The following is a 23,709-nucleotide window of genomic DNA, read 5'->3' on the forward strand; positions in this document are numbered from 1 at the left end:
GGCCCCCGGGCTCCCTGCCCGCCTCAGCACAAAGGCAGGTGGGACCACACCTCACTGCACAACACTGTGAGGGCAGGGTGGTCGCCGTCGGCCCTGGTCTGGGAGGGGCGTGAGGGGAGCAGGACACAGGGCCCACTGGGGCAGCACCCCCTCTGCGGCCTCCTCCCCCGGTAAATGCCTCACACCAAGGAGGCGCTCGGCAGGGAAAGCAAGGATTTCCACCAAGATCGCAGAAATCATTCACCCAGCACAGAAGCAAAAATCACCTGATTTCCCACTCTGAAGTTGAAAGCTAAGTTTTCTGATATATTTCCCATCGTGCTACAAAAGAGTAAAAGTAAGTGCAGCAGCTCAAAACGAATATGCTAATCTGACTTCCACAAATTAAGTTTGGAAAAAGTGTGCTGACGCTGGCCCGCCTGGCCCATGAGACTCCCAAATGGGGAGCAAGACGCACTGTAAGAGGGGCCGCAGCCACAAGCTGCGGGTCCCCCGCTCGGGTCCCCCTCACTGCAGCCCTGGGCCCCGCGGGCAGCCCCACAGCACAGGTCTCGGGAGCCGAACGGGAGTGCCTGGCCCCCTGGCGACGATGGGTTCCTGCGTCTTCGCTGGAAGGTGCCCCTGTACGGAGTGTGCTTCTAGGCAAACACTTCAACCTCAGTGTTTAAAGCTGTGACCTGATTTTAGCCACCCACTTGTCTCGGGCCACATTCTTAAGGCTCAACTACCAAGAACATTTCAACCATGCCAGAAATTTAAAGATCAACACACCTAGTTTTAAGAAGGACAAGACACAACTAGCATCCCACTCTCTCTGCGCAGACTTTTCGCTAGCAGCATTCCTACCCTCCCACACAGGGCTCTAATTGCCCTTCTACCTACCTCGGCCCTGCCGCAGCTACACAGGCTGAAAAACCACAAACTTCCCCGGCAGGGTTTAGGGCTGTGCTTCTAAAGGCTGGGGCAAACGGCCAGAGAGTGGCCCCGCAGACTTCTGGAAGTCTGCTCTGCAAAGCCAGGGCCGCTGTGCGGCCAGGCAACAACGCAGTGTACGAGGCCACTGCTGAGCAGGGTGGACACACCTGCCAGGCCTGACCTCCGGCTAACCCGGAGCGGCGACTGAGCCACCGGTTCCCTGGGAACCGGTGAAGGCAAAGCTCCTGGGCTGGACCCTGCTGACCCCGCATTTCTGGCCTTTCCCAGCAGAGGATGCCCGGCGGCTCCTCGAGGACCACAGCTCGGATGGAGGGAGCCGTGTCCAGTTCGGGCACCTCTGCACCAAGGGAGACAGAGAAAATCCACGATTCCCCAGCGCCTTCCTCCTCCTCGAAGCTGCAGGAGAGCCCCAGCCATCTGCCCTCTGCCACGTGAATTCACACCAGGGGTAATCCAACTGAAGAAACCCTTGAAGACGCCCTTGTCCTCACCTCCCACTCCCTCGACCTCCCAGTTCTGCAGGCTTTGATCATTCCCTTAGCACAAGGGGAAAAATAGGTTTCCACTCAGTACTAATTATTTAGAAATTAATTCCTGCATTTTAGAGTCCAAGGATTAAATATTAAAAGCAAAGAGATAAGGGAAAGACAAATGCAAAAGATCTTTCATCTTAACAAAAGGGTATGGATATAATTTACACACTTTCAAGTACTGGGGAGAGAGAAGCAGCTGCAAAAGCACTTTTTCAGTGGCAGCTGGAATCTCCTGATGCGCTGAAATTATTGTTTTCTTTTTCCAAACGGAGCTGGGGTCTGAACTCCCAAGCTGGGCCACTTTCAGGCACAGACGGACTCCCACGGCCCCGGCGGGCAGACCCCACCGGCCCACGGCCGAACTCTTCAGATGCTTTATCTTTATTTCCCACGAACCTTCCACGGGCTTCCAGTGTGAGCACCTAACACCCTGCCCTTCAGTCTCCGTCTGTGCTGGGAAGTAACTACTCAAAGGACCTCTTTTGCAAATAAGAAATATATCTGATGTCTCTCCACTGCAGAAAATTACCCAATAAATCTTAAAAGTTCTGTGGCCTTAAGAACAGGCCTAGTCAAGAGTCAGGAACCCGCACTTCGCTTCGCGTGCACCTCACTCAGAGATTAAGACGACCCTGGGGGGGGGGGGGATGTCGTGGCAGCGCAGCCCTCTACCACGCCGGCCCCTCCGGAGCCGGGGAGAGCCACTGCCCGACCTCTACGGACCTCCCTGGTCAGCCCAGGAAAAGGGCAGGAGGGCGGAGGTCCAGACAAGAGAGATGACTTGAGTCAACTAGATGGAGCTGCGACTCTGGCTTCTCAGACTCAGCTGCCCTTTAGAGTTTGACTTAGGAAGGGTTTGGCCTCTGTCCCTCCACCTGCCCCTCCACCTAGCAACCCTTGATAAGATTTCCGTGTGCGGAAGTGGGAGACGCGGAGATAAGAACGTCAGGGCAGCAGCCAACGGGGACTGGCGAGAGTGGCCGCCACGCGCACCCTCACCGAGTTGTTCGTCCTAAGGCAAGAGAGGCAGGGCTGGCTGAAAAACAACGGTCACGAGACCAGTACTCCTCCTCCCTCGCTCCCTGGAGACCCACTGCAGGGCCCCTTCCGGGACCCGGCTGACTACGACAACCCCAGCAGGTGTCCCGCCCGCCCACCTGCCTCAGGACTGCAGAGGGGGAGCACAGAAGGGGCCCGAGACCCCGTGGAGACGCTTCTCACCCCGAGGGAGGCAGGGCCCTCCCGTCCTCTGCCGGCCTCAGACATATTCAGCAAATGATCAGAGAAAAACCCAGACTTCTCTGGGACAGAGAATATCTAGCCAATTCACCAGGTGCCAGTAGCCTTTATCTGGAGAGCTGGAGGGTGTTTTTAATCAAGCTCTCTTTGTAAACTCACAATCCACAGGCACCTCAAAAAGTCACTCACACTCTCCACTTGCAGGAGAGCTGAGCAGCAGGAAGTCACCGAGCGCAACCGCGACACCAGAGCTTGCATCTCTGGCACCGCAAGGTGCAGTGCAGCTGCAGCCCTGAGCGGCGGCCCCTGGGGCGGCCGGCCCTGGAAACGAGCCTAAGCCAATTCTAAGATGGCGAACTGAGCGCCTGCACGGCGGGTTTTCGAACTACCTGCAATGCGTCCAGAGATCTCAGCTATCTTCTGCTTTTAACAGACTGACTACCAACTACAACATTAAATCCGACACTGACCGTGGGCCAAGGAAGCGACAAGGCCTCCTCCTCCTCCGCAGGCTTCCGAGACTCAGCAAGCACCTCGTCCAGGACGGCGCGTACCTGTCTGGCCCTGGGTACTTCCCCAGGGTTCGAATTCTGCTGGGACACCTGGCAACACCGACCGCAGCACCTGGGCACCAAGGCCTCTCCGTGGCTAGTGCACACGGCTCTTGGTATGTGCCTCACACAGCAGGCCTTAAGGGAGCCGTTTCCAGAGCCTTCTGAAGGAGGGTGAGCTCATCCCGCCGCCCTCCGCCCCCCAACAGGAAAGCAGTGGTCCTGACCAGCGGAAGCTGGGCTGCGGCTGTCCTCAGGCGAGAGGTCGGCGACTGTCAGAGGTCCCGGAGAGCAGAGAGACGGCAGGTGCGATGGAGCAGTGGAAGGGGTTTTGGCCCACAGGAGTTTTAAAAAACTGCGCTTTTTTTTTAAATAGAAAGAAAATATTTTATAAATCTAATTCTGTTCCCAGAAACCCTGTCTGCTAGGCAAATATGGTAAAATAACACCAGCCCAACAACGATCGGCAGCATGAACACAGATAACATGGACAAATGGCAAATTAAATGATACTTGGTGTTTGTTTCATTCTTTGGAGGAAAGACACTGGGTAAATATCACAGGAACACCTACTGTTTGCTTCGGCGACAACTGCTTCATGAGCACCTGGCTCTAACGGAAAAAAAAAAAAACACATAATGGGAATATATTTCCTTGGTGGTTTTTATTCAACAAATCTGACCACATAATCAGTATCACATACCGCCCTATCTTCCCCCAACTGTTTTTTTTTTTTAAGATTTTATTTATTTATTTTTAGAGAGGGGAAGGGAGGGAGGAAGAGAGGGAGAGAAACATCAATGTGTGGTTGCCTCTCACACACCCCCCCCGTTTGCTCAACCCAGGCACGTGCCCTGACTGGGAAGCAAACCAGTGACCCTCTGGCTCGCAGGCCAGCACTCAATCCACTGAGCCACACCAGCCAGGGCCCCCCAACTGTTCCTTCATTCCAGCTCCATTCCTGGAGTGATAATATGGTGTATCACTTGTTCCACTTGTAACAGAAGTCAAGAACTAGACACTCATGAAAACCCTTTATTCAACTGCAACATGATGAACTAACTAAAATCAAAATGCTATCTATTTTAAAACACTTTCAATAACTAAAAATATGTGGCATGCATGCATATCTTGGTTTCTAAGTGCCACTTCAACTAGAAAGGAACCAAGGCTCCTCGTGAAAAGGGCCGATGCCAGGCTGGGGCAGGAGCTAGGGAGGCCTCGGTGCCCGAAGTCAGGGAGTGCTCGGTGGTGGGAACACGCCGGAAGAACACCAGAGCCAGCCTGAAGGTGCTCGCACCGGTCACACCTGGGACGAGTGGGGTATCAGAATGCACAATGATGAGAGTGAGCTGTACCACACTGAACAAGTTATCAACATGAACTAATATAAATAAACCACTGAGCACGTGAGGAATGGAGAAATGAGGGAACTCTTCTTAGGGTAAGATGACAACTAACAGAGAAGGAGCAATCGTGGTCTTAGAAGCACCACCGGATGCAGAAAGTAAGGGTCCAAGTCTGAGGAGAAACCGGTACCTCCACAGCTTCACAGTGCCCCCCCATAAACTGTTTTCAGACAAGGGAGAGCAGCGACCGCACAGTCGCAGACACTGCCAGGCCGCCCTGTCCCCAGGGCTGACCGTCAGCACAGACCAGGACCCCGCGCCTCCTCGCACGGGGCATCCAAGGGGCTCCCGGGCATCTGAGGACCCCCGAGTGCGGCCTGCAGATCAGACAGCCGCCCACGTTCGATGTGCTCACATTGGCAGACGTACTGTGGTTACTTAGAGAATGCCCTTCTCCTTAGGAGATGCACGGTTAATTATTTGGCAATAAAAGGGTGCGATGTGTCTCAATCACTCAGATGGCTGCGGGGGGCGGGGGTGGAAAGGTATGTACAGAAAAGGGAATGACAAAAGCAAACAAGGCAAATGTGACAAATGGTGGCTCAAGGTAAGAAAGTATTTCACAGTTCCTTTTAGTATTCCTGTAATTACTCTGGAAGTTTGAAGTTAAATCAAAATTTAAGAGTTACAAAAACATATGCCACGTGAAGTGGAAAGAAAACAGTGGTAAGCAAAAGGAATGTGGGGCACGGTCCACCTCCCTCTCAGGACCCCGGTTCTTCCCTGCAACGCGGGGACGGTCACCAGCAGTCAGGAGGCAGAGCCGGCAGGCGGGCCCTGCGGACCGTGGCAGCCTGTGTCCCGAACCCCAGCCCCCCCACATTCACCGGACACCCCAGCTTCCGTCCAGGAGCACTCTAGGCTCCGGGCACCAGACCTCCAGCTGCATGACGCAAACACTCAGCCCACCAGGACCCCGAGACCTCCAGGTTTATAAGGGGAAATGAGGGTATTTTAAAAGCATTTTCCTCCAGAAACACCATAAACACAAAATATACAAAAAAGGACTTTGTTTTTCAAAGTGACTTAGGTTATAATGGAAGAAAATGTCAAACACTAGGGCTTGAAATTACCACATTGGGCTATGTTTGCTTAAGATTAAAAATAGTTTCATCTTCCCTTCCCAGGAGCCTTCCCTTTTGGAGGAAAAAACCATCACCGCATCCAGAGCTCCCAGAGCTAAACGTGTGTGTGTGAGCAGGCTGAGGCCAGGGCTTCCGGTCTCAGGTTCACGGTCCCCGCCCAGGAAATACACAGTCAGCCTCACCGTGATGCCGGCAGCTGACTGGTCCTTACCTTCCCCACCCAAAGATATAAGTAATTTTTTTTAAGATTTTATTATTTATTATCAGAGAGAGGGGAATGGAGGGAGAAAGAGAGGGAGAGAAACATCAACGTATGGTCGCCTCTCGTGTGCCCCCCACTGGGGACCTGGCCTGCAACCCAGGCATGTGCCCTGACTGGGAATCGAACTAATGACACTTTGGTTCGCAGGCCGGCGCTCAGTCCACTGAGCCACACCAGCTGGAGCTAAGTAACTTTTTCCTCACCTTCACTGAAGCTGAGTGACTGTCAAACTCCTTCATTCAGGAAAGAGGTGGAAGAGGGAGAAGGGGAGACGCAGCAGGAGGCGGCAGCCCGCCCCCATCTGCTGTGTGACCGACCCACCGGCGGGCGGACAGGAGGACAGCAGCGTCCCGAGCGCCCCCTGGGAGTCACGGGACAGCGCAATGAGACAGCGGGAGAATGCGGGAGGACAAGCATCCAGACAGCTCAGGAATCAAAACGTGGTGCCCTGTTTCTCCGCTCAAACTCGACTACCTCGGAGAACTGCTCTGGAGAACTTGGGGGCGAATTATTCCAAACAGTAGGGCGGCTGTGGGGCGCTCTGCCCGTCACTGCTTCTCTGAGCCAGCCCTCGGGGCCCGCCCTGAACCAGTCTGGGCTCGGGGCCGCGGGAAACAGACCCCAGCGCTGAGCACGGGGCAGGCCAGAGAGGGAGGCCAGAGAGTACCCGGGGGCTCCCGAGTCTCATCTTACACTGCAGTTTCCCTGTTCTGAGAAACGTTAACCTCTCCTAAGCAGTATTTCCACACCCAAGTCTGATGCCCATGGCCCTTCAACGGAGGGGCAGGGTCTGGGAGGACTGCTGGACCCCGCTGTCCTGGGGGTGACACCCCTGGACTCTCGGAGAGCTCGAGGAAGACCATCCAGCCCAGGTCACTGCCGTCCTGTCGCGGGCCTCAGCACAGAAGCACCGACCGACCCACTCCCATCTTCCCCCCAGACCAACGACCTCATGAACAATTAACCCAACAGAAGGTGGGGCCCACACCAGCGACTGGCATTCCAAAGTCCTCAGGTGACGCTCCCAACTCTGTTATCATGCTGGCTCCCGGTGCAAAGGCTGCCCGGAAAAACCAGGTGGCCTGGGCGGGCCCCACCGAGGTGAGGAGTGACAGGACCTGGGAGCCCCACCCCACAGCCGAGAGGAGAAGCGTGAGCCCTTCGGCAGAGGTGCTCACACTGTCTTCTGGAGGCACACACTGAAGCACCCGAGGGCGAAGTGACAGAACGCCGCACACGTGCTTCAAAATAACGTGAGCCCCGGCCAGGTCGCTCGGCTGGCCAGGGTGTCGTCCAGACCAGCCAAGGTTGAGGGTTCGGTCCCTGGTTGGCACACAGGCCAGAATCAGCCGATGTCTGCATAAGCATGTGGGACAGCGGAGCAGGGTCTCTCAATGTGTCTCTCTCCCCCTCCTCTCTCTCTCTCTCTCGCGTGAGGGGGGCAAGAGTGGCCTCTGGTTGACGGCACTGGGGCTGGTAACAGGTACACGGGATTCGCTGAGCTAGCTGAGTGTACTTGGAAAGTCCCCCAAATAAAAAGTTCAAAACGAAAATGCAACAAGCACATAAATGAAATTTCCAGTAATTAAAACATCAAATATATCCAGCTAGCCACTCTTAGGTATTCACCCAGAAAACATGGACAAAAATGTTCTCACCAATGTTATTTCCAGTGGTCAGAAACTGGAACCATGCAAATGCCCGCCACCAGGAAGAGCAGTGACCCGTCTCCCCGCGTGTGCAACACCGCGCGGCAACAGAACAGAGCCGACGGCCACCCGGAGCTGCCCGGTGCCAGAGGCCCGGTGCTCAGGGAGGAGAGACAGGCCCATGAGAGCACGTACACACAGAGGTAAAAATATGGAAGTCTGTACATTTGTGATTCATACATTTTGCTACATGTAAAGTATGCTTCAATTTTTTAAAAAATAGTGACGTCAAGAAAGTCAAACACTTCTAGTTACTGAGAGATCCAGAGAAACATCTTTATCTGTAAAAGAGCAGATTTTTCAAAGCCTCCAAACTAAGAACACTCTGCTCTGGCCTGGAGTGATTTCGGCCGGAGCCTGCTCCCTGCCAGCACCCACGGTGAAAGCAGGTGCTCCCCCTGAGGGCCTTCCACGAGCATGGGTCACCCAAGAGCACGGACACCTGGCTATAACCCCCGCTCCCCACCTGGGCAGCCGCCCGGCTGCGCTCCTGCCCTCCCCGTATCCGGAGGAGTCCCGTTCAGCGCGGTGGCACAGGGCCTCGGGCAGAGAAGCCAGCGCTCCCCTCGTGCCCTGCCTGCTGCTGGCCCCGCTGACCTGCTGACCTCCACGCCCCAGGCAGCTCGAACAGGGTCCACCGGTCTCCCCACCCTTCATCCCGCAGGCCCCACCCCATGCCTCCCCGACCGGGATTCCTCACATTCTCCCCCTGGGAGGACAGCCCTCGGGAAACAGGGGCTCGAAGAAAAGGAAGAGAAAACCTGGTCCACCTCCTCAGGCCTAGGCAACCTTACCTAATGTACAGGAGGCAAAAATCTACTGAATCTACTTGGCTGCAAAGCTGCTTAAGTATAGAATAAATGAAACCTTAAATGTGTGAAATAGCAGCACACCAAAACCCCACAGGCACACTTACGTGTTGCAGCCCTGGGGAAAAGCCAGTCAATCCGGGCACGTCACCTGACACCTCATCTCAGGGGCAGTTCCCACCCGAAGGGCACGGGCTGCTATGACACAAAGGGACAGGCTAGGCCTGGGCACCGCCCATTACCCCGGATCCTCACCGCACGAGTGGATCAGGCCGAGGCCCTGTCCTCTGTCCCTGGGGTGAGCACAGCCACCCTCGCACCAGACCCAGGCTCGGGGTGAAGCGCGGCGGGCCTGCGCACACGAGAGCTACGCCCGGCTGACAGGGGCCCGGGCCTGCGGCCTGAGCCCGGTCTCACAGGGAAGCCGCCTCTGCCGCCCCCCGCACGCCCACCCCTTCAGCCACCTGCCGGCGCGGGGGGCAGCAGCACCGCAGCCGGCCCACCCCCCTGTTCTGTGAGGCAGGTCTGCCCCCAGAGCAGGTGAGGCCAGGACCACAGCCCACTCGTCCTGATGGCACGGACATGGGGAAAGACTGGATCCTGGCTAACCCGACCCATGCCCCCACGTTCTTCCTGCCCAGGCTGCGCCCTAAATAGAGAGGCAGGAAATTCCTCTAAAATAGCTTTCAAACACAGAGAAAACTTGTAAAGCACAATTACCACAGGACAGGGCTTGAGGCAACCAATTAAGTCATCAGGACTAACACCTTCGTTTCACAGGTGGGCAAACCAAGGGCTCCCACGGTCTCCAGGTGACAAGCGATCAAGCAGGATGAGGAGCCCTCCTAAGATCCAAACAACCTTCTTCCTACCAGAACCCCTGAAAAGGGGGAACAGAAGAGGGGAAAGTTGAAAACAGAGAACGACGTAAGGGACAGACAGCGAACGACGGGGAGCTGGGAGAAAGGACACTGTGAGAGGGGGAGCGGAGAGGGGCCCATGGTGGACTCGGCCACGCACTGGGCCGGAGGAGGCGCGCAGGCTTTTCCTCGCCCGGAGGCTAGGGAGACCGGTCTGACCAGGACGGCAGAGCCACCGCAGGGCCGCTTCCCAGGCCCCGGCGCCCTCCCACAGAGGCCGCGCTCTGGGCCCCTGCTGTAAGCGAAGCGTGGGACAAGGAGAGAATGGCACTTCGGACCAAAGACCCAACCACGCGGCCCTGCCAAAGGGACCGAACCCGAAGCCGACCAGGCGAGCTGCCAGGCCACAGGAAACAGGGAAACAGCCGAACTGCACCGAGACACAATCCGCTACATCGTACTAGGGGAGACCCCACAGGTCCCAGGGCCCGGTTCTTCAGCAGGTAATTGTAAAGAAGAGGGATGGAAAGGGAAACTATAGACTAAATGACCTAAAAGATACACCAAGTTTTTAAGTGGACAAAACTATACTATGGTGCTTGCCCTGGCTGGTGTGGCTCAGCGGATTGAGTGCCGGCCTGCCAACCAAAGGGTTGCTGGTTCAATTCCCAGTCACAGCACATGCCTGGGTTGCAGGCCAGGTCCCCAGTAGGGGGCATTCTCGAGGTAACCTCACATTGATGTTTTTCTCCCCTCTTTCTCCCTCTCTTCCCCTCTATCTAAAAATAAATTCTTTTAAAAAAGAACGATACTACAATACCTACGTCTAAGGACATGTATTTGGGAGACAAAACCATAAACATAAGGAAATGGATGCACTAAGTCAGGATGGGGTCAGCTCTGGAAGGAAGGAGGGGGCTACGTACGGCAGGGAGGGGGCCCATGAAAAGCCGCCTTCTGGGGCCAGCAAAGCTCTGCCCCTTGACCTTGTAATTTACTAAGTTATACCTTTTTTTGGTGGGGGGTCTCGTTTTTCCTCTTTTTGTTTTATTTTATACTAGTTTTTTAAAAGTTAAAAAAGTAAGATGAAGTAAATACAAAACCAGGCCCGAGAGAGCCTGCAGACTCTGCAGAGCAGCGCACGCAGGACGCGAACCCGGCCAGGAACGGTGAGCAGAGCAGGTGGCCGCCTCTCGCTGACCCTGGGGCTCGGCGCTGGGAACCCCGAGGGCTGCTCGCCCAGGCCCTGTGCCCCGCGCCAGCTCTGCTGGCGTTAAGACCGTAGCCACCTGAAGGGCTTCTCTATCCATCTCTCAGCTGGTTCCCAGAAATAGAGCAGAGGTGCCTCTTCCTAGCCGGGTGCCCCAAATCCCAACGTGTCCCCTCCAGCCATCACTCTCCCCTGCGCATTTTCCGACTCCCACAGCCTGCGGGGCTGTAACTTGCTGGGGGAAAGCACGCCAGCACGGCCTCCCGGGCGCCGCCATTCCTCAGCTCTGGGCCAGCCCGACCTCACTGCCCCCGGTCTGCTCAGAGGCTGGCCAGTCTCTGCACCCATCGCCCACCCCGACCACTGGTCCACTTGGGGACCCAGCGGCCTCCAGCCCCCATCTCTCACGGTCCCCTGACAGTAAGCCCTTGCCTCCTCCTGTGTCCTCCAGCTGACAAGGGGATTAACAGAGCAAACCGGCAAAGTTCCTCCGCTCAGCGCGTGAGCTCTCCTCCCACCATCCCTTTCCAAGGTTCACCGTCTCTAATCCCCTCCTGCAGCTTGAAGCTCCCTCGACTATCCCCCAAAGTTGCCCTACACCCTCATTCAAACCCCCACCGAACTAAAAGGGCTCCCCTGGTTCGCTCTGACCAGCCCTGAAACCCCACCTCGAGGGCCCCACCAGATCCACCTAGCGCACACGGCACCAGGGACAGGAAATGGCTCCAAGGGCCGCAGACACCTTTGTGTGCACCCCGACGTCAGCCTGGCTTTGGGATAATCTCGAGGTGCCTGCCTGCTCCCCGAGGCCCTCTGCGCGACCCCTCGCCTCCCCCTCTGACAGGCCTCCCCCCACTCCCTCCTCCGATGAACCAGGGGCGCACTGCTGTGGTCACTTCCCAGGGACCGGGCGGTGGCGGCGGCGCCCTCCAGAGTCCGCAGGCTAGCCTGTCTCGGAAGGCTGCTTAGGAGTCACGGTTTCACCTCAAACATTTCCTAGATCAAGTTCCTTCTCCTTTCATCTATAAACAGATTCATTCAGTGACCTAACGCGTGTAAAGTACGTGGAAAAGGACCTGACACAAGCACCTTAAAACATATACACAAAGCACAAATGGCCCTAACCCAGCCACTCACAACCTCTCACAGGCAACACCTCTGGGCCCCACGCACCCGCGCCAGCAGGCCAGCCGAGGAACGTGGACATCGCCGTGCGCACAGGGTGTGCCCGCTTTCTCGCCCGGGATCCGAGTCTGAAGCGGAACTGCCCAGGCCAACGGCAACAAGGTGTCCCGACGACAGGGTGCCCAGAGCGCCTGCAAGGGGGAGGGACCTGCTTCCATGGGGGGGGGGGGGGCTCGCTGTTCCGCGGAGCGCTGGCTCCCGAGCAGCGGCCCCTCCACGCTGCCCGTCCGCACTGCGCTGCGCAGGACCGCCCCCGCCTCCCACCTGGGAGCAGCCCGGCGGGCTCTGCCCCCTCTGCCCTCCCAGGGGAGGTAGAGTGAGCATGCAGAGCTTCATTTTCAGCTCCCCTCTGGTGGTAACAGGTCATCTTCTTATCTGATAACAGCCACCAGCAGCTGACCCTCACTGGCCTCTCACACGAAGGTGAGCAGGGCCCAATGCCTTCCGCTGTCTGGAAACCACCTGAAGCCTCCTCCACTGGGGACCACTGGCCGCTGCCCCTCAACGCAGAAGACACGGTGCCCCCATCAGGGAGCCAAGGAACGGGTCAGGTTTCCAGGGAGGACACCGCCTTTACAGAGTACGGTTCAGACCTCCCGTGTTCAGTTCACTCCATTAACAACAACAGAAGAATCTTCAAGTTCCCGTTCTCCAGAGTCCCAGCCCTACTGCTGCCCAGCACTCGGCCCGGAGCTGCCCTCTCTCCAGGTCTCACGTTAATGCATCTGTTGGCTGCAAAGTCGAAGTTATTATAAGTTACCCAGCCGGGAAGTCATAGGGTCACGAGGGAAAAATAAGCACACGTGTATCCATGTGAAAACTGAGGGCTCTTCACACTGGACAGCCACTGCTGCTCGTAACCCAAACAGAAATACACATTTCACAAAAAGGAAAACAGCACGCCCAGTCATTCCACTCCCACGGCAACCTTGCCGGGGCCTCTGCTCCTTCTGCCTCGCCGGGGAGCTCAAGAAACCAACCTGGGCACGCAAGAAACTCCTCCAAACTCGAACCAACGCTGTCTGGGTCACGGGGACCTTCACCCTCAAGCGGTTTTAGCCCTTCCCTCACCCAGGCAGGGGCCAGCGCCTCCAAGCACCATCCACCCCAGCAAGACGCCGAGGCACCCAAAGCTCCGCGGGCCGGCGGGCAGTCAAGCTGCGGCAGCTTTCGGGGAGGTGCCACTGGGCTCCTGTCTCGGTTTGTTTTTTAATGAAATGCTGGGTACAGGTAAAATAAACAACTGATCACATATGTAACTGTAAAGCACAATAAAAAAAAACACTGAACTCATTGCTCAGCCTAAGAAACATGTCCAGCCTTTATTAAATCTCACACTCTTGGATTAAACCGGAAGGGAAAAGGGCAGGCGCAGTAGCGACCAGAGGTGCAGGGCACACTGCTGGAGCGGCTACGGGGAAGACGCCCTGCCCCGATTTTCCTGAGGACACCAGTGTCCTTTACTGAAGGCCACACAGGACGGGAGGGGCCCAGGGGGCTCAGTCCGTCTGGTAAGTCCCGTCCTCAGGCCCGAATTTCTACTGCTGGGGCGCTCGGTTCGCACTGCCCAACCTCATCACCCCAGTGCCGAAAACCTTGCCTGTCTTGCCAAAAAGAAAGGGTCTTCGGGGGAAGACCGCGCCTCTTGGGAAGCTACGACCAAAGTTCCTCAGGATGACCGGGCACCGCCTGAAAGGAGGAGCTCTCCTTCTCCTCCAGCAGCCAGCGCCGTCTCGTACCCAGTGCCGGCATTTGCAGTGTGAGCGCAGCGCTGCACGGTGTCTTACTGCTCTGTTTGATGAAAACAGAATGCCACTCCCAACCCCACGGCAGAGGGAGAAACGCGCCGCTCCGCTCGGGCAGAAGCCCGGATTGTCCCCTGGGATAAAAGACGACGAAGGTGGGAGGGAGACAAACACCTGGGGCGGTGCCAGCGCCAGCCGCCTCTTTCCCAAGACACGCCCGCGGAGGGCGACGAAATCGAGCATCCCGAAGCATCACGGAAAGAACAGAATTTTTCACTCACGAGATCACGGGCTATTCCAGGACTGTTCCAAAGTCTCCGCCTGTGGGTTCTGGGGGCGCAGCTTCCTCAGCAGCCGCCCGAGCAGTCACAGGGCCCTCGCGTGGAAACCCCTTCGCCGGCCCCCTCTGGCCCCTACCACCAGGGGCTGCCGCACCTGCTCTCCGCAGGAACCGCTGCGGCACAACAGCTGACTCCACAACAGCTGACTCCACATCTGGCTCCCGTCTGAAGCCAACACCCCCGAAAACGCAGCAGCTGGTGGTCTCTCTCTGTCCACGCACTGAACCGTAAGTACCTCACGTATTTTTCCCAGGACACAGTGGCCTGAGGTCAGGGGAAGAACTGGCTGATGAGTGAGGCCGTCTGATTACCAGGGAAGGGCAAACCTGTGTCGTCCATAAAAAGCTGAGTCCCTCTGGCTTCCTGCACCTGGAGAATCACATTCTGGAGTAGTTCACATCTTCAACGAGTTCTACAGTTGATTAAGGCCAAAATAATACTTCCCAGACTTATTGAGATACAGTTGAAGGCCAAACTAAATTTCAAAAACAAGGAATTAAAGTCCAATTTCATGGGGGAGAGGGGTTCATCAACACCTTCCAGCGTACTCAGAACACTCAGAACATAAGAAAGGCTTGGGGGGAGCACCCAGCCTCCTGTGACCAGCCACTCCTGGCCACCCTTGGGGTAGGTGGCAGGCCTGCCTCTCCAAACACGGCCTCAGCACTGCCGCGAGAGTGAGCTCGGGCCCACAGCAGGGCCCACAGCGGGGTCCACAGGAACTTTCACTGAGACAAGACAAAATCGGGGGCAAACAAAGCATGCGCCACCCCTCAGAACACTCCTGAGCAGCAGGGCCGCGTGTGAGGAAGTGACTGTTTCCACGCCCGGACCTTTGGCACCCAGGAACCACAGCGGAGGCCACGGCGGGCCTGACACTGAGCGGAGGGCCGTGCCTGCGGGCACAGCCCACAATGGGTCCCATTCTCCCGGGAAGCTCCTGCAGGAGGACAGAGGGGAGGCCAGGACATTCCTTCACCCCCTCACATGGCGGGAAAGGGCACAGACCGCCTGCAGAACGAGAGGCCTGCAGGAGAAGAAAGCACCAGCAGCCATTTTCCTTTCCAGCTTCGTGAATCAAAAAGGAACCAGAACAAAAACCGGAATGGAGACCTAACGTGCCCTCTGACTGAGTCAGGTAGATTAAATGGCCTGCACGTGAGTCCCCGCTCTGGTCAGCAATGCCCACCAGAAGGGAAAAAACTCAGGGTTTTGAGAGGACAGGGATGCCACAGGCCCCATCAGCTCAGTGCTGGCACTGCAAAAAGAACAGCCAACTTTTCCTAAGGATTTCTTTCCAGCACCAAGGAATCCAGTCGCTTTTCAAGCTACTTTCAAACTGGAGAACGTACATCTTCAGACTGGCACATGCGGCGTTTCAAGTCTCCACGGCTGCTGACCGCTCTGACAAAACGCTGTGATCTTTTCCAGGTAAGCAGACGCAACAGCTGGCAGCACGAGTCCAGAGGAGGAGGGAGCAAGACAGGAATCCTGTTATCTGTTTGTGACTTTAATGAATTCTATTTTTAGGTCTTTAATAAAGAGCTTCTCTTCTAGTCTCCTCCTACCAAGTTTCTCCACTCAGGCAATGCAATCTCAGCAACACTGCTCAACAGTCTAGAAAACCTAAGACACTGACTGAGGCAAAGCCGCACGAACAGGTAGAGCAGAGTTCTCTACACTTCTTCACCTTCCACCGGACCCAGAACCCAGCCCGGCTCCAGGGCTCCAGGATTCACGAACCCAGCGAGCAGGGCTCCCCGAGGCCGGGGGAGGCCCAGTGCAAAGGCAGCCTCCCGGTGGAGCAGCAGCACACACGGGCGGGCGTTCACAGCGACGGGAGACGCCCGTTCTGTGGAAGTGTTCCACGGTAAAACAAGGGCCCGGAAAATGGACGGTGTCCCAGGCTCGGGTTAATAGCCAAATAAAAAGGAAATGCTATTTGGAATTCCATTATTGACTATATCATTTTTCTTGGCAAAAACAGAGAATCAACCCCAGCCCTGGAGAACAAGTGAGCTAAACAAGAGGGGTGTGTTTCTGTCAACTAAGAACTGGTTCACTTCTGCCCCAGACAGCCTGGGAAGCTTCTTAAATACGCCCAGACCAACCCCCAGAGTGCCTAGGGGGCAACTGCTCCCAGCACAGTGAGAGTCAAAACAGAAATGACCGTATCACTTGCGAAAACGCACATCTTCCAATGCCACCAATCTGTTCCCGTACACAGATACCAACTACCAGAGAGAACTCTGTGAGAGGCACTTCTTGTTTGCAGATTCCCGTACCCCAAATACTAACACTCAACATACACAGAAACGAAGGGCCAGTGCCACACCAGGGGCCAAGCCGGGCACTGGACACCATTTCCTTGAATAGGACACACCCTTCCGAGGGCTTCACTCATCCTCATCCTCAAGCTCCCCTCAACCTGCACAGTCGCCTATACTTAGAGTCCTGGCGGGCTGTGACCCCTCAGGGAGGAGAAGGAAGAGGAGTCTAGGGCCACACACCCCCGAGCGCAGGAAGCATCAGGTCTGGGCCTCTCCGCGGCTACAGAAACGGCACACCCAGGCACGCCACAGAAAAGGGACTAGAGAGCCCTGGCTGGCATGGCTCAGTGGATTGAGCGCGGGCTGCGAACCAGGCATTGCAGGGTCGATTCCCAGTCAGGGCACATGCCTGGGTTGCAGGCCATGACCCCCAGCAACCATACATTCATGTCTCTGTCTCTCTTTCTCCCTCCCTTCCCTCTCTAAAAATAAATAAATAAAATCTTAAAAAAAAAAAAAAAAAAGGAAAGGGACTAGAGAAACGTGCACAGTGCTTAACACTAAAACCCAACACAAACCCGCCTTGCTCAAATAGGTGTGCACCTACAAGGCCACACTGCACTTTTCCAAAAGCTTTGTATTTAATGTTCTGATGGTAAGAAAGAGATTCTCAAACACCTTTATGCACAAAGGTGTTAACTGCAACAATACTTATTATAACCAAAGTTAGAAACAATTTACCCGGCTAAGAACTGGGGACAGATTAACGCTCAAAAACGGTCTATTTATAGGACAATGTTCATGCTATAATGCCAGGAGGGGGAAAGCAGGATAAAAGTTAAATCTAGACTCTGACCTAAACTTGGGAAAAGTGCTGCCCAGGGGCCGTCTCTGGGGACGCTCCAGGGTGGAGAAGCAGGGACGGAGAAGGGGTGAAATAAAGATTTCTCTCTCTCGTGTTACGCTTTTGAACTTTTTGAGTTTGGACCATGTGTTGGCATTTCCTATTTAAAGAATAAAACTGAGGAACAAGAGATTTCCCTTTTTCTTTCTACTTCCATCTTCCACATGTCTTATTTTGAATATATGTATTATTTGATACAGCCTTTTTCCCCACTACAGTTTTAAAATTCCGTGGTTAATCGTTTTGCCAAGTATGTGTTCATTATCCATCATCTTCCCTTTGTGGAAGTCTCTCTTTTTAAGGACCTTACATCACCTTCTAGCGCTGGGCCGCTTCAGAAGCCTTATTATCGCCTGGCGCGCAGAGGCCCTGCGACCAAGACAGAATTACACCGCAGCGCCCAGACGCAAAGGACCTGCAGGGGGTGCCCCTGGGTCTCCCGCCCACACCACCAACAGTCACCCTCCTCTGTCAAAGTGTGAAAGAGAAAAGGAACCTTTTCAACAGAGCCAATCGAGGGCAAAAAAATTACAAGCACTTTCAAAAAATATATAATTAATTCCAATGTCTAAAATTTAGACAGCGGTATTTAAAAAAAAAACAATTAGCTCAAGAAGATATAAAAACTTCAACATTATTAAATGCACCCATGATGTGTAGGATAAAAACATTCAGTCATAAAAGTGACTTTTTTATATTCAGCTGATTGCTCCCACTAGGATCCTTCTAAAATACAAATATAAATTAAGTCAACATACTGCTAAGTTCCAACCAGACTCACTTCGCTCCAACAGAGCACGCGGTACAGACAGCTTCGCCAACTCAGAAACCCTCCGTATATGAGACCATACCGCCGCATCCAACCCACCTTTGCACCCTGGACTCAGAGCCAGGCAAAGGAAATGCTTAGCTATCGAACCCAAGAAATAAGAAAATAAACCCTGGCCAGGCAGCTCAGCTGGTTAGAGCAACTGTCCCAATACACCAATGTTGAGGGTTCGATGCCCAATCAGGACACACACAAGAATCAACCCATGAATGAATGAATGAATGAATGACAACAAATCAATGTTTTCTCTCTCTCAAATCAATAAATTATGTTTTTAATTAAAAAAAAAAGAAAGAAAAGAAGAAGCCCTATTTATCAAGGCTAAATGAAGCCAGCCCTAGGGCTGGTGTAATTGTGTAAACTACTCTAAAATCCTATTTATAGAAATTGCTAACTGAGCAGTATTACTAATGATCAGGGAGGAGAGGGACGGTCAAAAGGCAAAGCAGGTTCTGCAACTCGTAAGAAAACTGCTTCAAATTAACACCCAAAGGCACGACACACGAAGACCCCCTGGTGAGTGAGCAGAGTAACCGCTTGTGTGCTGAAGACCGCCATCCCCTTACTTCGGGCCTGGAGTGTCAACATAGGAAAAGCAGAAAAAGAGGGGCCTTTGGAAGCACCAGCACAGTAACACGGGCAAAGGCACAGAAAACCCTCTTGAACATGGAGGAGGAAGAAAACTTACTCCAGAAAAGGAGGGAGAAAAAAATTTTAAAACGTGTTTCTTGATTTCAGAGAGAGAAAGGGGGGGAGGGAGAAAAGAGAGAGAGAAAAACACAGATGTGAGGCAGATATATCGATCAGCTGCCTCCCATATACGCCCCGACTAGGCATCGAACACACAACCTAGGTTACGTGCCCTGACTGGGGATCAAACCCTCAACCTGCTGGTGAATGGGAGGATGCTCCAACCCACTGAGCCACACCGGCAAGGGCAAGGGAGAAATTTTTGGCCAACACACAGGACACACTGAAGAACACACTACCTGAACCCATTCTCACTTTGGAACCCCCTGAGGTTCCATAACGTCTCTCTCGAGTCCCCATCGGAGGCCCCGTAGCTGTTCACACCAGTGTTTCGTACTTGGCACTCTGGATGCCTCTGAGCAGTCCCACTCTGCAAGGGCCCAAATTTAAACAGCACACCTGGGAACCTGGATATTGAACCATCTCTTTGCTGACTTTCTATACAGGCTAGAAAAAAAAAAACACAAGGCCTCACTTTTACTCTTGCCCACCCACAAGATGGGTCTGTCACAACTTGCCACTCCACTAGGCTACTTGTGAGCCTCTCATCAGGAAGGCCGTGACCAAAGGGAACCCAACTCGAAAAGGCGAGTACAGGTGAAAGGGCTCTGGCTTCCAACGTCACGGACCACCCTCAGCGTGCCCAGCACAGGTCAAGTCCCCCAGCCAACAGCAATTCTTTCAGTGAATGCAGCCTGAATCCCCATCACCCCTGCGTGATTCCGAGTCTCCCCAACTGCAGACATGTTAAAACACAGTGGTCCCCTACCCCACCCTAGTGGGCCAACAAATCAAGCCTTCTCCTTCATCAGCTCCCCCTTCCTCCGCACTGCTCTCTGCCACCACAGTCTTCACCTGCACCCTCGGACGCCCAGAGCAGGCACTCCCGACTTCTCGCCCCGTCCTACCCAGGGCACGGGCACTGCCCCACTCGGGACTTCCAGGGGCTCACCCCCAGCCCAGCGCAGCCTTCGGGTCAAACGTCTGTCCTATTTTTGCCCAGGGGACATGTCCTCTGGCTCCCAGCCCATCCACTCCTTAGTCCTCGTGGCCTGTTCCTTCCCCCCACCACTCTTTTCTGCTCCCCCAAGGCCAGCCCTTCGGTTGCCCGCCTGCCGCAGAGGCTCAAACCTTCCCCACTTTCTGAAGTCTAGGGGCCCTCTTCATTCTGGGTCTCTCGGGTCCTCACGAGAGCGTGCCTGCTGCTGCCTTACATCCCATCTTTCCGCTGCCACCTCCCGCCCCTTCTGCACAACAGTACCACTGATGACACCAGCACCACTCGGGTCCCTAGCATCTGCTGAGTGACTCATTTTGGATCTTCTTTCTCTCTCCCCATTCCCCTGCCGACCGCTGTCCTTGTGCAGGTCCACTGCCTCCCCACTGCAGCTGTAACTGACCTGCCTCCCGTCCAAGTCTCCACGCTAACTCTGGGGCTCCCTTCTCAAAGCCAAGAGTTGATCCCACCACAGCTGTGCTCCCAGATCTGCACGGTTCCCTCTTCCCACGTAACTCCAAACTCCTCCATGTGACACTCTGGCTCCAATCCAACCAACCGCCCAGAACACACAGAAAGGACGCCCAGTCTTCTTTTCTACCTCCCACCCCGGCCTCTACTCACCTCCCTTCCTTCCAGAGTTGTGATATTCCTGCCACCACTCCCTCACCAGTCAAACCATGAAGCCTCCTTGCAGGTCCAGCTCAAGAGCAGTGCTCCCTTAAAGCCCGCCCTCCCAGCTGGGACCCCAGCTCCGTGGCTTACTCCGTTCTGGTGCCCGGAGGAACCAGCATGCACAGGCCCCGGGAAGGCTCTGACAAGCCCTCGTTTCGGAGAGTGGTCCCTCACAGCATGTTCCTGGAGTTCCACGTGGGCTTCTGATCCCCTTCCCTACACCATCCCGGCGCTCTGCCCACTACCAGAAACCTGGGCCCAGTCTTCGCCAGGGAAGCACCCAGCCACGGCCGTTGTCAGTGTCGGTTTGTTGCGACACAAAGGCAGATGAATGCCACGGAATATTCAACCCGAGTTCAAACCCTAACTCTGCCACGGGATGACAGCGGTACGGCCTTGGGAACGTTCCTTCAGCTGCGACTCGGTTTCCTCAGCCACGACAAAGGACTCTCACAAGCATCAGCAATGGCGCACGCAGAGCAGACACACACAGGCCTCCCACTGTGGCTGACGCAGGTCCCTCGCAGTACCGACCTCGCCCGCAGGAGAGGGCGTGCTGACTGTGAGAGAAAGGGCTCGACGTGCCCTCCTCCGCCTCGGCACGGACACACATCCACTCTCACAGGTCCACGCACCAGCCCTGGTCAACAGGAAACGTAACGCCCCAAGTTCAAGTGACAAAGGTCTTAACAATCAAATGCCTCGCCTCTGCTTACCTAAACAACAATCCCAAAGTGGCCCCAGGCTCCCTCCAAACCCCACCATTCTCCGTGTTTCACAGACGCCAGCAAACTCTGCAGAGGAGGTGGTTAAAATTCCTGGTCGTGCTTGGGCTTCTGACCCACACATTCCTGAATGCAGGCTCCTCCCCGACAGCCTGGCATCCCCTCTGCTCCTCCTCTTCAGCCCCTTCTCAGCCAGCTCCTCCTCCCTCCTCACCTCTCCTCCACCCGCTGACCTCACAGCCAGAGGTCCTGACTGTAAGTCCCTGGGCACTACCTAGGTGGCCACCAGGGAGATCTTTCTAAACACAGGTTTGGACCATGCCACTCCCCTGATTAAAGGCTTCCCTAGGCTCCTGCACCCTGGATATGGAGTTTGAACTCCTCGGCACAGGAAAGGCCCAGGTCTCCCAACTGTCGGGCTGAAGGACTCACAGGTGCTATTTTAGGCACTCGTGGACTTGCGGTTCCCTGTGCCCAAGCTTGCTGGCCCTGCGAGCCTCAGCTCAGGAATTTCCCCTCTCCTCAGGCTCCCAAAGAACCATGTGAGCACACTTAGAGGGCAGACGCCTTCAATCACAGGTTCCCTGAACCCCACTCTCCCCCAAACTGTGTTCCTTAAGGTCAGACCCAGCCTCTCTAACATGAGTCCTCTGGACCCACCACGGAATTTGGCCGGTAGTAGGGTCAAGTACTTGTTTAAGGGAATGAATGTATGTGCCAAATCAAATTTGCAGAACAGCGAAGACTTGCCCTCCGCCTCTTTCGACAAAGGCACATAACACGAGCGTCCCAACCAGGCACTTGCTGCCTATACAGTACTGCTCGCAGTGCAGGCACACGGTGTCCCACAGGCTTTGAACATGATCCCATGTGCCCAACTCCCTCTCAAATCTTCAAGAAATGGCTCCTCAGTGTCCTATAAGCATGCAGGCCATGGGGGGGGGGGGTCTTATTTCTTGGTTCCAAGGCAAACAAAGTTCAATTCAACTTTCTCATATTTAATCTATAGATTTTTATGCCTCCAGGACTGAATTCTTTTTGAAAATAGAGACATTCCAAAAGCATCGAGTCTCTGAACACTAGGCACAAAACAACCTGATAAAAAGTTACAATATTCCATATACACCAGACTCCAAAACACCTGGTTAGCACATCCAACTCTTTATCTGGGCCTACGTCCTGTAAACACCAGACACACCGTACAGTCTCGGTTCCACGCCAGGAATCACTTCTGCTTGCTTATTTAGGGAAACGCCAGGCAGGGCTCTTAAGTTAGAACTCCAGGCTATAAATGTGGTGTCCCAGGCTCTTGCTCCCACCAAGGCCAAACTTCATGGTCACTATGAAAACTAGTTCTGAAGTCGGTTTATAAATTAAGGTCTTTCCAAGTCATATAGGTTAGAGCACACATTTTAAGTTAGCAGTTGAGTTTGTATGAAATTAAGTTGAAATTTATGGAAGAAGGATTTTAAGCCGAGAGAGCTTTTCTCCGGAGACATTTTCCAAATACACACGCGGGTGAATCTGGTTTTCCAAAAACCAAGTGAAAGGTGAAAAGATAAGCTTCCAAAGAAGCTCAAGTATGTGTGTTCAGGGGTGGGGGGAAGGTGAGCCCAAGGTTCTGAGCAACTCAAGACCCAGCGGGTGCGGCGCCCTTCCCCGCCTCCAGCGGAGGCTCGTCGTCCCATCCTTCCACTTCCGTCCCACTGGGCCGCGAGACACTCTTGGGAAGCCCGAAAGGCGGTCCACAGACCGCATACGCTCGCGGCCGACGCGCAGGCCCCGCGTTCCCAGGAGCGCGGACCAGGCTGAGGCCTTGCCCATCGTCGCGGCGTGCTGCCCGGGCCCAGCTACCGAATGCCCCGAGCATTCGCCTTAGGGACCGAGAACAGAGGGGCGGTTCTTGCCCAGGCCGCGCCGCCGCCTCACCCGCAAGGACGTCCGCGACTGTGTCCCCGCCCCGGGCCAAACAGCGAGCAGCAGCAGGTGTTCCTCGGGAGGCTCGGCTGGCGACGGGAATGGGGGCCCGGGCTGCCAGGCTCAGCGGCGGAGGACGAGCGGCGCACTCACCGAGCGCCGGCGGGCGGGCCGGGCAGGTGCTCGCTCTTCCTGGCCGCAAGACACCTCCGTCGCCTCTCCCTGGGGACTCGGCGCGAAGCCGCCGCGGCCGCCGCCGCCGAGCCCGAAAAGCGCGAGCGCCGCACCGCAGCCTCCGCGCGAGCACGTACCGGGCGGTGAGAGGGCGCCGAGCGCGAGGGCGGGGCGCGCGGCCGGAGCTTAGCAACCGCCTGACACGCGAGTACCGCAGCCAATCCCGCGGCCAGCTCCGGGCGGCGCCGACCGGCAGTCCGCGCGACGCCGGTTTCTGCCAGCGTCCACCGCCCCGCAGCGCGCCGCACCCGCGCACAGGCCCCACCCCTGTGCGCGCCGCTCCGTTCATTGGCCCGCCACGCCCCCGTCCGAAAGACACGCCCCGTCCCTGAAGTCCCGCCCCTTGCCAGCGAGGTCCGCCCCTGGGACACGCCCCAGCCGCGTGGGGGAGGGGAGGGGCGCCGTGCCCAACTCCAGGCTTTGGGGCATCTGAGACGTATCCAACCGACCCCGGAAGGTTAGGCTCGAGAATGGGCTCCGCCACAACTGGCCATCCATCGTATGAGTACGGCCCTCCTGATTTCCGCCGAACGC

General features: G+C 55.5%; 1 protein-coding gene across 3 annotated transcripts in view; it reads right to left on the reverse strand.

Moving 5' to 3' along the window:
* Positions 1-23,386, reverse strand: part of DAG1 (dystroglycan 1) — a 49,904-nt gene extending 26,518 nt beyond the window's left edge. The window contains exon 1 of one of the 3 annotated variants that reach the window (XM_028518157.2): positions 23,253-23,386. The gene's annotated coding sequence lies outside the window, so the exon portion shown is untranslated. The other 2 variants (XM_028518156.2, XM_028518155.2) reach the window with 2 other exon arrangements.
* Positions 23,387-23,709: the final 323 nt, after the last annotated feature.

Source organism: Phyllostomus discolor, chromosome 7 (assembly GCF_004126475.2).
Source record: "Phyllostomus discolor isolate MPI-MPIP mPhyDis1 chromosome 7, mPhyDis1.pri.v3, whole genome shotgun sequence".
NCBI lineage: Eukaryota > Metazoa > Chordata > Mammalia > Chiroptera > Phyllostomidae > Phyllostomus > Phyllostomus discolor.